This window comes from Podarcis bocagei (genome assembly GCF_964188305.1).
Source record: "Podarcis bocagei genome assembly, chromosome: 1".
NCBI lineage: Eukaryota > Metazoa > Chordata > Lepidosauria > Squamata > Lacertidae > Podarcis > Podarcis bocagei.
In genome coordinates, this window is record NC_138125.1 from 21,660,768 (window position 1) to 21,677,921 (window position 17,154).

The following is a 17,154-nucleotide window of genomic DNA, read 5'->3' on the forward strand; positions in this document are numbered from 1 at the left end:
GTTTAGGGGTACTCTCATTTTGACTCAAGACAATCACCATTTTATAGTTCAAATCGGGGGAAATAAATAAAGTAAATACAATGAAACTGACCAATCACTGTGCTAGATTCCAACTCCTGCTTCACACATTAAACGCTCACTTCCGTCTGAGACTCAGGAAACACCGTGACAGGAAATGAGGCCGCCATTGAGGGTAGCAACGGAACTGATGATTCACCGTGCTAGAGAAGAAACTAAAATTTTTTTTAGTTTCTTCTCCCGGTATATTCACAAAATGTTTAGGGGTATGTGTATCCCTGAGTTCTCCCCCCCCCAAAAAAAAAGCACTGGGGGTAATGATGCCTATGCCTCATGCCCTTGGAAGACAACTTCTGTGGAGCAGTTACTCATGCCATGTCCCAACACCATGGCTCCTTCAGGCAATCTCAAGGATAACCCAGACCAAATGTTTGCAGTGAATCAGGATTTCCCATCTCCTAAACTTTTCTAGCAGTATGTTGCTCATGTACTGAAATCTTGATCTTCAGCTGAAAGAAACTCAGGAAATGGTGCTCTATTTATTTGAATATTTTAAAAATTGTATTTAGCCATAAGCTGCTTTTTGTGAAGAGACACATAACATATTGTTAATATATCGATCCTGTTCTGTTTGGAAAGCTAGAATCTGTAGTGCTCATGGCTGGACCTTTTCATTAGTGGTAACTACAATTATTAACTCTTTTTTTTTAAGGGGGAATGATTTATGATGTTCCAAATTTATTAAGCTATATCCCATTTTCTTCCAGCATGAAAGTCAAAGCAGCATGCATATTCCTCTAAGAAAGTCTTTCACACAAGCAGCTGACAGACGCTGACAAGTCGTCGTATGCAGGGCCTGCACAATAAAGAGGCACACTGAGGCAACTGTTTCAGGTGGCAGGAGCAGGGACACAGGAAACTGGCACAGTCCTGAGTCCCTGGATGTTTGCTTTGTTTTGACCGGCTCTCATTATTGCTGCTGCCACCACTCATTCACCCACCTTCCTGGTGAGGCCCTCTGCCCCCCCCCAATACCCCACAAGTGTTCTGGAAAACATCCCATCTTTTCTTTCAAGACAACGGCAGGCATTTTGGGCACTGTGATCTCGTGTGATTTAACACTGCGATTCCCCCCCCCAAAAAAGTGCTGGGGGGCAGCAATCTTGTGCGGCAGCCCAAAACATGTATTTTGGAGCTCTATGCCTGAACAAGTGCCTTTTCCTGTGGAAACTGCAGCTCAAAATCATGCAAGATCATGGCTCCCAAAATGGCCGCCATGCTCTCGTGAGGGGGAAAAAAGGGAAGATGGTGTCCAGGAAGATGGTGTCTCAGATTTTGCTGTTGTGGTGTTGGAGGGTATGCCCTCCACCCGCAAGCCTGGTCCTTCCTGTAGAATGAGGCATTCTGGGTGAGGTGGTGCTTGTGCCATTGCTTACAGTTTGGAAAAAGTTTAAACTTTCACTTTAAACTAACTTCATGCCCCCTCCCTGTATGTATAAACAGTATTTCTAGCCATTGCATCAGCAACAAAAGCAAATTCTCATCCACCGCATCCAGAATGCCTTTCTCTTAGAAAAAAAAACCTGTTGGCCCTCCATCAGAGGGCAGGGAGGGCAGCTTTTGAATCCTGGCAATACGGAGGGACTGTGAGCGAGTAGCTGCCATGTTTGAGAAATTGTTCGGCTGTCTTCCTAATGGAGCAGATTCACAGGCTGGCAGTGCTTCTAGATCCAGCTTTGCCACTGGAGTCTCAGTGACAAGGAGTGTGTTTTAGCACTTATGACTGGTACAACATGTACCACCATTCCTGGAATGGGAATGCTGGGCCATAGTAGAATCATAGCATCATAGATTTGTGGAGTTGGAAGGGACCACAAGGGTCATCTTGTCCAACCCCCTGCAATGCATGAATTTTTTGCCCAACATGGGGCTCGAACCCACAAAGCTGTAATTAAGAGTCTCATTCTTTACTCAGTAAGTTCCTGCTTTGGCTACTTCAAGCCTGGATTACTGTAAGGCACACTATGTTGGGCATCCCTTGTGCAGAATGTTGTGGCACGATGATGCTGCCAGAAATGTGTCCATGTCATCATATAATCTTTCTGCTCAGAAATTTCTGCCTGTTGGCTCCTGGGCTAAGTTCAAGTTGTTAGTATATAAAGCCCTTAACACCTTGGAGCCAGTTTACTCGCAAGATCTCCTCACCTGATATATGCTTCCATAATCACTTCAATCTGCGGAACTAACACTGTTACAGGTACCACATAATTCTTGTTCTGTGCTTGTAAGAAATCCATCTTTTGAGGTGTGCCCTTTCTGGCACCTGCTAAAATCATTTTTGTTTAGGCATGTATCCCACCAGGTAGAATGTTGGCATGTGTTTTCATCATATTTTTGATTTCAATTATTTTTGGGATGTTTTAAATAGTTGTTTTATTCTTACTGTAAAGCACTTAGAGGATTGATTACAAGCAAGTTGTGTTACGATATGGATGCAATGTAGCTGCAAACTGCTAGCTTGACAACATCACATGATGGGAATGTTGGGACTGTCCGTGGTAAACAGAGGGACAGTCAATTCACAGGGCAATGCACCGGAATTAGCTCAGAGTGTAATATGAGCTCTTCCTATTGCGTATGTACAGGAAGTACTGGAAGTCTTAGTCACTTGACTGCTGGAGCTTGAAGTGAGCAGTAAATACGTTTTCTGTCTATCTCCTTTTCCCTGCCGGGAGAGCAGGAGGGAAGGGGTGTGTTCTTGCCACGTTTGGGAAGAATCGCCTATCGTGACCTAGCCTGGATCTTGCTGGGGAATGCAGCCAGGGAGGCCAACAGGAGACCAAGCCGGGGGCCTGGGGGAGCTGCCAGTTTCTCCCGATAAAGGCTTGATTTCCGACAAGTTATACATCAATATGGTGTCAGTAAATCAATCCAATTAACAAACAAACGTTTTTAGGAATTTGCAATATCCCTATGTTGGTTTAGTGACCAACATGCTATCTGTAAATTTCAGCAGCTTGAGGGGAGCATTTTAATTTCTCCACCTCCAGATGCTTCTGACCTGATCTACCAACATGGAAGAGTAGTGGAGGACTCCCTGGTCCTGAATGGGGTAACTGTGCCCCTGAAGGACCAAGTGCGCAGCCTGGGAGTCATTTTGGACTCACAGCTTTCCACGGAGGCGCAGGTCAATTCTGTGTCCAGGGCAGCTGTCTACCAGCTCCATCTGGTATGTTGACTGAGACCCTACCTGCCCACAGACTGTCTCACCAGAGTGGTGCATGCTCTAGTTATCTCCCACTTGGACTACTGCAACACACTCTTTATGGGGCTACCTTTGAAGGCAACCCAGAAATTACAACTAATGCAGAATGCGGCGGCTAGACTGGTGACTGGGAGTGGCTGCTAGGACCATATAACACTGGTCCTGAAAGACCTACATTGGCTCCCAGCACGTTTCTGAGCACAATTCAAAGTGTTGGTGCTGATCTTTAAAGCCCTAAACAGCCTTAGCCCTCTATACCTGAAGGGACGTTTCCACCCGCATTGTTCAGCCTGGACTCTGAGGTCCAGCTCCGAGGGCCTTCTGGCAGTTCCCTCACTGTGAGAAATGAAGTGACAAGGAACCAGGCAAAGGGCCTTCTCTGCAGTGATGCCCTCCCTGTGTAATGCCCTCCCAACAGATGTCAAGGAGATAAGTAACTATACAATGTTTAGAAGGCATCTGAAGGCAGCCCTGCATAGGGAAGTTTTTAATGTTTGATGTTTTATTATGTTTCTGTATATGCTGGGGCAACCCAATCAGATGGGCTGGGTGCAAATAAAACAACAACAACAACAGTATACCGTATCTAGATTATGTTTTTAGTGCAAGGTGTGTGCATCAGAGGACCCTGTTTCCTGTGCTTTGTGTTTTAATACATCACTGCATGAATGTTTGATACAATTCCTTCCATTTTTACATTGAAGATTTCTGGGCCAATCAAATGGTTGCATATTTCTTTCAGGGTTAAGTGGTAGTGAGTAGAGAATTCTGACAGTTGTATATTAAATGCAGGTGGCTCTGGGCATGCCATTCCCGTCTGATACACTACATTAACCATATCCTGCAATGCTTTCAGAATGGAGCTGCAATGAATTAGATTCTTTAATAAAGCCTTGCTTACCTGGCTCAGCTAAAGTCTACTTTGCATTTAGCTCCTCTTAATGCATCTTTCAAGATTTCTTTTCTTTTTTTAAAAAATAATAAAATGTAGCATTAAAAAAAGCTAGAAGTGATTACTAAGAAAACAAAACAGCCACTATAATCTGCCCAAGGAGCATTTTCTAAAAGCTCCAACAGATTTCTTTATCATATTATGAACCGTTACATATTTCATTAAGCATGAATCGATAACTTCATCCTTACTCCAGATCTAAATTAAAGACTTATGGGTTTAGTTGATTTTGGTGCACAATTTACATTTCATTGGGTTTCTTTAGAACGGGCAAAATAAAAGCTGTGATGTATCAGACAAATGCTAAAGAATAGTGAAGGATTTTGTGGGCTTTTAAAAAAAATCATTGCTGGTTTTTTTAAAGCTACATGGATCAAAACTGGAGGTAAGAAAATTTTCCCCTGGGGGAAAAAAGCTCACTTGTAGAGAAGAACCCAGTAGATGAAAACGTGGTTGTGAGGTATAACCATATATTTGAATGCCTGCTCTACTATTATGAGACAGATGAAAAAGGCAGATCAAACTGATGCTGGTTTGGGGTGCCGCAGTAGGAAATTGTTAAATTAATCAATTTGTTTTTATCATCATCATTTTTTTTAAAAAAACCTGTATACCGTCTTTCTATCTTACAATACTCAAGGCGGTTTACAAGCTGAAGAAACAAAAAATGTACATCTTATAACAATCTTTTATTCTATTTTGACCTACCAGGAAGAGCCTTGTCTGATATTTTTCTCCCAACGGTGTCGAAATAACTTGGTCGCCTTTATGTATCACCACTTTGAGATTTTATTACAACCAAGTGGTACAGAAATCTTTGGAAATGACTTGGGGTGGGGATGTCATTTGCTGCTCTGTCTGAGGCAGTAAAATGTCACGGGCCAACCATGAAGACCAACAGCGAAGTGTGTGTGTATTGGAAGTGTTCAGACGTTATGTTGTTGTTGTTGTTGTTGTTGTTGTTGTTGTTGTTGTTGTTGTTGTTGTTGTTGTTGTTGTTGTTGTTTGAACCCCACTTTGTATACAATAGCTGAGCTATGCAGATGAACAAGGGTGCCTCTTTCATACAGACATTTGTGTAGAGACAACTTGTTCTTGTGCTCAGTGTAATATATGAACAATATTTATTTATTTATTTATACATACATACATGCATACCCCGCCCGTCTGGCTGGGTTTCCCCAGCCACTCTGGGCAGCTCCCAACAGATAAAAAACAGAATAAAACATCAAATATTAAAAATTTCCCTAAACAGGGCTGCCTTCAGATGTCTTCTAAAAGTCAGATAGTTGTTTATTTCTCTGACATCTGATGGGAGGGCATTCCACAGGGCGGGTGCTACCAGCGATAAGGCCCTCTGCCTCGTTCCCTCACTTCTCTCAGTCAGGGACTCGCCAGAAGGCCCTCGGAGCTGGACCTCAGTGTCCGGGCAGAATGGTGGGGGTGGAGACGCTCCTTCAGGTATACTGGTCCCAGGCCATTTAGGGTTTTAAAGGTCAACACCAACACTTTGAATTGTGCTTGGAAACGTACTGGGAGCCAATGTAGGTCTTTGAAACATGCACTTCACTGAATTTTGTCATGCAGTTCTCCAACCAAATGATGTGTACTAAAATGTGAGTATGAGGGGAAAGTATGCATTGAAATGCATTAACTGGTGTGTGTGTGGGGGGGAATGTCAGAATGCATTGCATTACAGAACTTTGCTTACAAAAATGTGCATCTTATAACAATGTGCATATTAGAAAAAATGCTTATGGATTTCCATGAGGACTTTTAAAAGTAACAACAACAACAATTGCAAACTGATTAAGAAATGTGAAGAACTGAACCAAAGATTGGAAAAAATGAGAAACTAAAAGAAACCAAAATTGTTCATTTCCCCATCCCTACTTGAAAGCAAATCCCACTGACTTTAATGGGCTTTACTCCTGTGTAAGTGAGTACAGGATTGCATCCTGAAGTTATGATTGATTTCCAATGGGGGATGAACACTCCTGTGGAATTAGTGGAAACTGAAAGTGTTTTTCTTTGGCTGGAATGTACCCTTTTGATTTTTGTGAAACTGTGCTCAGTTCTAACACACTGGTGTTGCAACTTGCAAAGACAAACAGTCGCAAGCAGGGGACGTGGGGTGGAGTGGCTAGCTGTAAAATGCCATTTGCAGAATCATAGATTCTGAGGTTAATTCAGGCAAGGCTTCATTGTAATTCAGGAGTTAATCTGCATTTCCTCTGATGTGACTGAAGAAGCGAGACCCTTTTTTTGCCCCAAAGCAGCAATGCAGCTCTTGTAATGCTGATTTTAAGTTAGGCAGGCTTTGGCCCCATCTGTCCTTGGCAAATTAACTGCCCCCCCCAATCCAGATGCATCTTTGGGGGAGTAAAGCCACCTAATTCCTTTCTTGTTACAATGCAGCTCTTTTGTGCTAGGGTTCTTTAAACAGATTTCCCTTTCCAAAAGACTCCTTGTTTGTTTACTTGTGGGATAGACTTACCCCAGATATGGCCACTCAATCTGCAGAACTGACGCAGGTGCCACATAATTTTCCTGCATTTGTAAGAAATCAATCTTTGGAACTCCCTGCCTATTGAAACCAATCAAGCATTATATAATCATTGTGAAATAAATGAATAAATATTTATCTTGTGGCCCTATCTGCACTATACATTTAAAGCAGCACTGTGGCACTTTAAGCACTTCCTCCAAAGAATTCTGGGAACTGTACTTTGTACAGTGGTGCCCCGCAAGATGAATGCCTCGCAAGACGGAAAACCCGCTAGACGAAAGGGTTTTCCGTTTTGGAGGTGCTTTGCAAAACGAATTTCCTATGGGCTTGCTTCGCAAGACGAAAATGTCTTGCGAGTTCCTGCGGGGTTTTTTCCCTCCCCCCCTTTCCCCAAGCCGCTAAGCCGCTTATCAGCTGATCCGCTAAGCCGCTTAACAGCTGATCCGCTAAGCCGCTAAACCGCTTATCAGCGGATTTGCTAAGCCGCTAATAGCGCTAATCCGCTAAGCCGCTAATGGGCTTGCTTCGCAAGATGAAAAAACCGCAAGACGAAGAGACTCGCGGAACGGATTCTTTTCGTCTTGCGAGGCACCACTGTAAAGGGTGCTGAGAGTTGTTAGGAGACCCCTATTCCCCCCATAATTCCCAGAGTTCCCTGGGAAAAAAGATTGATTGTTAATCCTCTCAGATTATTGGGAAATAGTTCTGTTTGGCTCTTTCACACCCTGAACATCTTCAATTTACCCTGGCTACTATAAGTTAAGGGACGCGGGTGGCGCTGTGGGTAAAACCTCAGTGCCTAGGACTTGCCGATCGTATGGTCGGCGGTTCGAATCCCCGCAACGGGGTGAGTTCCCGTCGTTCGGTCCCAGCTCCTGCCCACCTAGCAGTTCGAAAGCACCCCTAAGTGCAAGTAGATAAATAGGTACTGCTTTATAGTGGGAAGGTAAACGGCGTTTCCGTGCGCTGCGCTGGTGCTAGCTCGCCAGAGCAGCTTCGTCAAGCTGGCCACGTGACCCAGAAGTGTCTTCGGACAGCGCTGGCTCCCGGCCTCTTAAGCGAGATGAGCGTGCAACCCCAGAGTCAGTCACGACTGGCCCGTACGGGCAGGGGTACTGTCAGGGGTTCAGGAGCAGAGGCACAGGAAAGAGAGCGAGGGGGAGGAATCCGAAGGAAATATGAGCGATGACAGCGGCCCGAGATCTCTGAGTCTTTCCAGTGAATCGGAAGATTCACAGAAAGGGGCGCCAGTGGTCAGAGCAAGGGGGGCGCCTAGGGGGACACCCCAGGAAGAAGGGACCAGAGGGGACTCAAAGAGCAGCAGTTGGAAATCGGGACCAGCTTCCCCGCCAGAGCGCAGTAGGGGGGAGGGGTCCCAGGTATCGGGATCTGGCGGCTCGCCGCAAGCAGGAGGGCATGAGTCAGGAGTGGCCACACCTCCATCGGGGAGCGAGGAAACGGTCAAGAGGAAGGTTGAAGGCTGTGCGCGCGCGCCAAGTTCAAATGCACAGGAAGGCGGCACAGTAAGCAGCCCGGATAGGGAGCCAGGTCCTAAAGCCCGCCGCAAGGAGGGAGAAGAGTCCGGGGGGTCCGCGTCAGAAGAGTCCAGGAAGGAAGAGACCACGGGGGGTAGAGGGACCCAGAGGAGGAAGGAAAGACGGAAGAGGTGGAGTAAGACTAGAGTATTAAGTTGGTGTACAGGAGGCGGAGACTCAGACGGAGCTTCGCCGGTCTAGCTTCTAAGACGTAGAGCTGTGCGCTGCGGCTTGAAAATGGAAACTGTAACTCAATAAAGACTTTTGTACAGTACTGCCGGCTAGCGTGGTCCTCTGTGAGCTGGGACCTGGAAGCGGCTCTGACAGGTACCTTTACCTTTACCTTTACCTTTACCTTTACCTTTACCTTTACTATAAGTTAAGAACAGTTGCCTTAAGAACAGAGTTTGCTTGTTTTCCTCTGCCCTCCTGAGTCACTTTTCCTTGAATTGTGTTTTTTACACTCCAAGCCTTCAGGCAGCCATCGCCTTGTTTTTAATCTACCTTGCATAACTTGTCCTGGGAGCTTTTTCTGTGCGCTGGCGTGTGGTGTGAAAGGGCTTCAGTTAAAACATTTAAAACAGAGGAGGAGTAAATGCATAGCATAGCGCCAGTTGCAATGGATGTAGGGAAAATGTTAAAACCTGAGTGAATACCCCTTGCCACAATGATCTGTGCATAAAATATTCACTGCAGTAGAAACCACAAGCAGATCCATCATCTGGTAGATTTGGGAACCTGATAATTAAACAGCTTTGGTTCCGTATCTGTAGGTATACACGGTGTTGCTCCTAGAAGGCAAGGTTAATCAAGAAGAAGAAGAAAAATGCATTTCTAATTCTTGTTACAGTAGTACCTCAGGTTACAGACACTTCAGGTTACAGACTCCGCTAACCCGGAAGTAGTACCTCGGGTTAAGAACTTTGCTTCAGGATGAGAACAGAAATCGGGCAGCAGCGGTGCAGCGGCAGCAGGAGGCCCCATTAGCTAAAGTGGTATCTCAGTTTAAGAACAGTTTCAGGTTAAGAATGGACCTCCAGAATGAATTAAGTTCTTAACCCAAGGTACTACTGTATATTTGAATGGAAATCCAAGCACTGTGAGAATTTCTAAAGTGCCCAAATCGAGCTCTGGTAGTGGTTTGCTTTTAGTTCAGAGCTAAAAAAGGTAAAGGTAAAGGACCCCTGACAGTTAAGTCCAGTCACAGATGACTCTGGGTTTGCGGCGCTCATCTCGCTTTACAGGCCAAGGGAGCCGGCGTTTGTCCGCAGACAGTTTTTCAGGTCACGTGGCCAGCATGACTAAGCCGCTTCTGGCACAACGGAACACCGAAACCAAAGCAGCGCACTGAAACGCCATTTACCTTCCTGCTGGAGCGGTACCTTTTTATCTACTTGCACTTTTTGGTGTGCTTTTGAACTGCTAGGTTGGCAGAAGCAGGGACCGAGTAAAGGGAGCTCACCCCATTGCAGGGATTTGAACCGCCGACCTTACGATTGGCAAGCCCAAAAGGCTCAGTGGTTTAGACCAGTGTTTCCCAACCACTGTTCCGCGGCACACTAGTGTGCCGCGAGATGTTGCCTGGTGTGCCGCGAGATGTTGCCTGGAGGGAGGCGGGCGAGTCGGGCGGCGAGAGGCGGGGCGGCGGCGGCGAGGAGAGGCCGCCCAGCGCAGGGCTCTCGCCGTCTGCCTGCCTGGCTGCCTGCGAGCTCGGCGGGCAGCGCCTCCGTCCGCAGCGCCCGCCTCGCGGCTCTCATTCCCTGCCCCTGCCAAAGCTCACCCAGCCAAGCCGCGCTCTCCTTCCTGCCTCGCTTTGCTGCCTCCTCCCCCACCCCTAAAGCTTGGAGGTTCCCCGGCAAGGGGGAGGGGAAAAAATTGAAACTTACACTTTCGTGCGTCCCTCCCGGCGTGACGCTGCGCGCTGACGTCACGGGGCTGTAATGGTGGTGTGCCTCGAGATTTTTTTCATCAAACAAGTGTGCCTTTCCCCAAAAAAGGTTGGGAAACACTGGTTTAGACCACAGAGCCACCCATGTCATCAGTTGAGAGCTAGTGGGATGCAAATAGCTGCACACACCCTTTCCCTAATGCTGTCTCTCTCCTCATATGCACATGTATTACAACCCCAAGGGTGCTTTAAGAGGAGGCCACATGCCTGTTTCTTAGCTGTTTCCAAACCAGCATTCTTTATAAGGCAGCCCAAGCCTTTTCTCTTATAAATGATGTTGTTAGAAATACAGGCTAAGCTCTTTTTTGAAGGGCAGTTCACACGATCGGCTATGCACAGAGAGTCAATAGGCAAGGAGTTTGTGATGTGGATAAGGAGACAGTGTGGTGGAGTGGTTAGAGTGTTGGACTAAGACCCGGAGACCAGGGTTCAAATCCCCATACAGCCCTGAAAATCCCTGGGTGACCTTGGGCCGGTCACAGTCTCCCTTCCTAACTTACCTCTCAGGTTGTTCTGAGTACAGAATGGGAAAGAGGATAACTATACAGACCACCTTGAGCTCATTGGAGAAAAGGCAGGATAGAAATATAAAAGTAAATAAATAAGCATAGACACCAGGCAGGTGCCCATATTGTACTCTTTTTGGCTCCTGCTGAAAGACATTTTTGTTTAGGTTAGCCTAACCACATATGTAGAAACTGTTTTAATCTGGTTTTAACTTATTGTTGATATTAATTCTTTTTAAAATGTTGTAAAACTTTAAGGTTTCTTTTCTTTTCTTTCTTATTGCTCCTGATAATATTAATGTTTTATTCTTTTTGTAAACCGCTTAAAAGTTTTATTGCAATCAAGTGGTGTATGAATGTTGTGAAATAATAAGTAAATTAAATAATTCCTGCATTCATCCTGATTCGCCTCTAGAGTGTTTATATTACTCACAATTCATCATAGAATTGTGAGCTGGAAGGAAACTCAAAGCATTTCTGTATCACTACCCAAATTGTAACAAGTCTGATTCATTTTCAAACTGGAGCAGTTGTGCCACAGCAACAGAGCACTTTAGCCCCTTTGGCTGTGCGAAACTAAATTTACAATATTTACTCGAATCGCTCCTGCAAGATACAGACTGTCTGAAATCTCGGTAGAATAAAAGAGGCCGCTATAAACCTTAAACTGATGGATGCATAGCTGGTTTCCACTGTCGATTAATCAATTCCAGTTTCAATTGTAGTTCTCATAAGAGCGGTTAATTCCACCTGTTCATGTTTGGTGAGAAAACAAAATACCTCTGGCCTTGCACTACTGTGCTGTTGCTGTCAACAGGGGAACGCCATAAAATCATGGTGACACTTAGCACTTTTTGGATTACAGCTGCTGGCCATATGATTGGGGTTTCTTGTGGAAGGCTTGGTTTCATGTATGCACCTGCACTCAGCTCAGTCCTGTCCTAAAGCTTTTATGTGTCCTCATAAAACTGACATTTTTGCTCTGAATTAAGCACCAATACATTCAAGATCTTTTATTTTTTTAAGACTGTAATGTCCAAGCTGAAGGCCATGAGATTTCCTCGCTCTGACTTGTGTTCGTGATGATCCAGTGGGTCATCCTAAACTCGTGTGGGATCATGCAGGCAGAAAAGCTGAACCAAGTAGGAAAATCAGAGACAGACGCTTTCATGCTGCCCTGAGATCTACAGGTATAGGGCGGTATACAAATTTGATGGTGGTGGTGGTGATGTTTTTGCACACAGTTCCTGTGAGCTCCTTCTTTTCCTTGGAAACTCACTGAAGCCTGGGACTAAGAGAAAGTTAAAACTTGATATGGGACATGGGTAGGCGTGCGATTGTAGATATTATCGGTGGAATAGTATACTGATTTTTGAATAGCCTTTTGCTTGATTGTTAATACACTGCATTGAATTATATTTTGTACATCATGCCGGGTTTCTTTTGAATATAAAGCAGTAAAAAAAAAAAAAATCTAAATAAATAAATAAATAAATATACTTATTCTTTCTTCTCTTTTTGTGGGGCTATCATGGAGTGCTGCCTGAATGTGATGCTGAATGCATGCAACTCAACACATCTCCCACACATATGATCCTATGGGTAGGATGGGTGTCAACAGGGGAAGGTGTTGGGGTGAGATGTGCCAGGGAACTGAAATGAATGTATATGAATGAAATGATGTATATCATGCTGAGCTGAGGTCACTCCGTTCTTCCTTTCTTGGCCTAGAGGGCAAGGCAAGGTTCTCACCCGACTTGCTTGGTGTTTCCCCTCCCCTGTATCTTGGATGCCCATAATGAGGGTTTGGAAGCATTGCCACAATTGCAGGAGGATCCACTTTGGTCGACCACTCAAGTTCTATGGAACTGACATTGGTTTCCAAAGCAGCCTTTGACATAAGGAAGGGCCACAGCTCAGCGGAGTAGCATCTGTCTTGCATGTAGCAAGTCCCAGATTAAATCCTCGGCACCTCCAGATAAGACTGAGAGTGTTTTTCTGCCTGAAACCCTGGAGAGCTATTGTCAGTGTAGACTGAGTGGGTGGCACTGTGGTCTAAACCACTGAGCCTCTTGGGCTTGCAGATCAGAAGGTCAGCGGTTTGAATCCCCATGACGGAGTGAGCTCCCATTGCTCTGTCCCAGATCCTGCTGACCTAACAGTTTGAAAGCACACCAGTGCAAGTAGATAACCTTCCCACTGCGTTGGGAAGGTAAACAGCGTTTTTGTGTGCTCTGGTTTCTGTCATGGTGCTCCGCTGCACCAGAAGCTGCTTAGTCATGCTGACCACCTGACCCAGAAAGCTGTCTACGGACAAACACCGGCTCCCTCGGCCTGAAAGCGAGATGAGCACCGCAACCCCAGCCTTTGACTGGACTTAACTGTCCAGGGGTCCTATACAGTCGTACCTCGAGTTAAGTACTTAATTCACTCTGGAGGTCCTTTCTTAACCTGAAACTGTTCTTAACCTGAAGAACCACTTTAGCTAATGGGGCCTCCTGCTGCTGCCGTGCCGCCGGAGCACAATTTCTGTTCTCATCCTGAAGCAAAGTTCTTAACCTGAGGTACTATTTCTGAGTTAGCAGAGTCTGTAACCTGAAGCATCTGTAACCTGAAGCGTATGTAACCCGAGGCACCACTCTATCTTTTTTTTACCTAGATAAACCAATGGTCTCACTCTGTATAGGCCAGCTTTCCTTGTTCCTCCTGATTGGCCATTTTGTACTTCTGGGTTGTTGTGTTTTTTTGCAGGGATGCAGGTGGCGCTGCGGTCTAAACCACAGAGCCTCTTTGGCTTGCTGATCGGAAGGTCAGCAGTTTGAATCTGTGCGACAGCGTGAGCTCCCATTGCTCTGTCCCAGCTCCTGCCAACCCAGCAGTTTGAAAGAATACCAGTGTGAGTAGATAAATAGGTACCACTACGGAGGGAAGGTAAACAGCATTTCCGTGCGCTCTGGTTTCCATCATAATGTTCCGTTGCGCCAGAAGCTGTTTAGTCATGCTAGCCACATGACCCAGAAATCTGTCTGTGGACAAATACCAGCTCCTTCAACCTGAAAGTGGAGATGAGCACCACAACCCCATAGTCGCCTTTGACTGGACTTAACCATCCAAAGGGCCTTTACCTTTTGCCTACTAGAACAAGACCCATAAGAGTTCTGATCTTCATATGATTCGTGCTGGAAACCACTATTCTCTACCCCCCCTCCAATACTTTCTGCAGTCCAATAAGAGATTGTGTTACATCTGGATTGATTTTCTCCTTATTGACCCAGAGCTGCTCAAACAGCCCAGCTCTGGTCATGGCTGAGTTGGACATACCTTAAAAAAATTCCCTTTGATAGGGTATGTATATCTCTTCCCCCCCACCTTAAAATCATGACAAAAGGAAAGTATTTATTACCAAGAAGTCTGCACCCCCGGGCCAGAACTAGTCATCTTTGATTTAACTTTTAGCTGAAGTTGCTGAATTAAATGCAGTTTTGTTTTTATCTATTTGCATGGAAGGGTTCCAGATAAAACAACAGCTCTAGTGACCTGAGAGCGCTTGTATCATGATAATTAGGTTTGAAAACTCGTATATTGTTTTCATAAGGCTATTACATTTTCCGTAATTAAATTAAGCAAAAAATAAAGGATGCATGGCAATAATATTTATTATTAATACCAGACTCGAAAGGCTTACAACATGCGAAATTGAAGTTAAAAGGCCTTGAAGACAAGCTGAACTTCAAAACAATGTACAAGAGGCTGAGCTTTCAGCAAGTCGTTTAAAGAGAAGCAACGATAGATTGAAAAATAGCCTGAGCGGACGAGGCAGGCTTCTGCTTCCAGTTGGAACTGGGCAGCCTCCATGGAGCTTTTCGGGCTTCAGAATATAGCAGTTCCTGTGTGCTCCCTTTTTGCTGTGAAGCTTCTCCTTCCCTCTGTGGTCCATCTAGTGGTGCCTCAGGGCCAAAGCCCAGGGAACGAAAGCTCAGCCCATAGAGAATGGCTGGTGATGGGGGCAGCAACAGGGGTATACCTAGGGGTTGGCCCAGGGGGTGCAAAAATCATACGTCTCCACTCTGGCTTGGAGTGGTGAGGAGCACACCCTCCTGTGTGCTGCTCTGGGCAGCCGAGCAAGGCATGCAGGCTCCTCTGGATGTGAAAAGCGATGGCAGGGGTTGGTGATACAGCTCTTTGCCAAAGGCCCAAGAGAGCCTAGATATGCCTCTGGGCAGCCTAGCATCCATCGGAACTGGTAGCGTGGAGGGTATGGGGAGAGTAGGTGGAGCCACAGCCAATGACAAGCAGATTCCAGTTTCACCCCCCCCCATCTTCCTCCCTGCTAAGTTCTGTGAGGATAATATCGATGCTACGCAGGAGGAAGCCGATAATCAGGACCATCTCCTGAACTCAGAGGACAGGCAGGAGAGGGCTGGTTGAGGCTGGTGGGTCACTGCCACATTAGCCCAAGTGGGGAAGCCTCTACTGCTTAGGGTTACCTTAATTCAGGACACAAAGTTGTGGAGCTGGAAATGAAACTCAGTCTCTTTGCTCTGCTCAGTAAGGGGAGAGCATTGCAACAAGTTGCCTGGCAAAGCATGGCATGCCTGCAGAAACAAATCTAAGCCAAGGATAGGAAGATTTGGTTCAGTTCTTAAGATGGCACACCTTCTATGCGCAGAAAGACCCTGCCTTGCATGTCTAGAGCATTTATTTACATAAGAACTTGTGCAGTGGAAGACAAGCATTTGGGGTGCTTGGTTGCTTCTGCTCTTGAAGCTGGCAAAGAAGAGGCCATGAGGAGACAGGCTACACAGCAGCCTTCAGATATCCACATGGCTGTCACAAAGAAGATGGGTATCACTTCATGGAGCAACAGAGTAATGAATGGAAATGGCAAGGGAATGGGTTTGCAGGATATACCTGTATTAGGAGAAACTTCCAAACAGGAAGGACTTTCTCTGGAGCTAGCCAGCTCTCTTTTCCTGGACAGAGGTTGGCTCTGGGTGGCCATCCAGGTCAGGAATGCTGTGGCCACATAATTATGGTAATGTTGGAGTAGATAACCATGGGGCTGTAGGTCAGTGCAAGAGCATCTGGTCCAGGTTTAATCCCCCAGCATCTGCAAGTAGGACTGGAAAGATTGTGCGTTAGCACCTGTCTGTCTCAGGAGACAATGGAGGTATGTTCATTTGGAGGTGAAGTCCAACTGTTGGGTGGTTGCAGCACCAGCTGTGGCTGTAGAAACCAATATGGGGCAGATGTGTTGTTGTGTCTGGGGCAGATGAAGGCATCCTGTTGCGCTGTAGAACCTCAGAGTAGACAATACTGAACAAGATGGTCCAATGGCCTGACTCAGTATAAGATGTGAACACTAACATTTTTTAATTCTTTGTGTCACAAGCTCTTTCCAGTGCAAAGCCAGCGACTACCACCTCAGTGCTAGCTATAGATGGCGATGGATTTTAAAGAGGTAGGAATTGTATCCCTCATGCTTTTAACCTGTAGCAAACACAATTTATTTGAAACAACAATAATTGAAACCGACGCTAGCAAACATTCAGAAGGAAGACATTCCACATTTCAATGTATTTCTTTTCTTTTCTTTCTAAATAAAAGACTACTAACCAAGTGGAATATAACGAGAATTAAATGAGTGTAACTCTCATTCCAGTAAAGCTCTTTTGATCATCCAAGAAATCAAATTAAATATGGGGCATATTTCAGCTCTTTCCTTTACATTAGACATTCTTTGGGAGACAATCAAGGCAGTCTTGAGGAAGACTGCAAGGGGCACAGTCAGGGAGCCAAAAAAGAAAGAGCTCTGGTGTGCTCTTAAGCAACACACTCTGGACTTGGCCTTGCACATCAATCAACCAGAACTAATCTAATGGTAAACATATACTGTAAAGGCAAAAGGGCTGCTCAATCCTCTTAGCTTCTTTAATGAAATACCTCTGAGAGATTTTTTTAAAACTGCTAAATGGGATTAATTATCAAATGTGCTTTGTATTTGTGACAAAATTGTTTGTTATTCAGGCTGTGTCCTCTAACTCTGAGACTGCATAAGCAAACTGCTCTGCAGAAAGGGGGAAGGACGCATCACATTCAACAAGGCTGAAGTTGTTCTGCAAATGACATAAATATATTAAAGATAAGGACTGTAGCTCAGTGGAAGAAAATCTGCTTTGCATGCAGAAACTCCCAGGTTCAATCCCCAGCATCTCTAGATAGGGCTGGGCAAGACCCCTATTTGAGAATGCAGAGAGAGAGAACCACTTCCAAATGATGTAGATAATACGGAGTTAAATGGACTGGTTGGTCTGATTCAATATAAGGCAGCTAATCCTAATTGTGCCATGTGGTTGCACAGCCCACTGAAATAAACTGAGATAATGCTGGTCAACTACTTCGCTGGATTGTTGTTCAACAA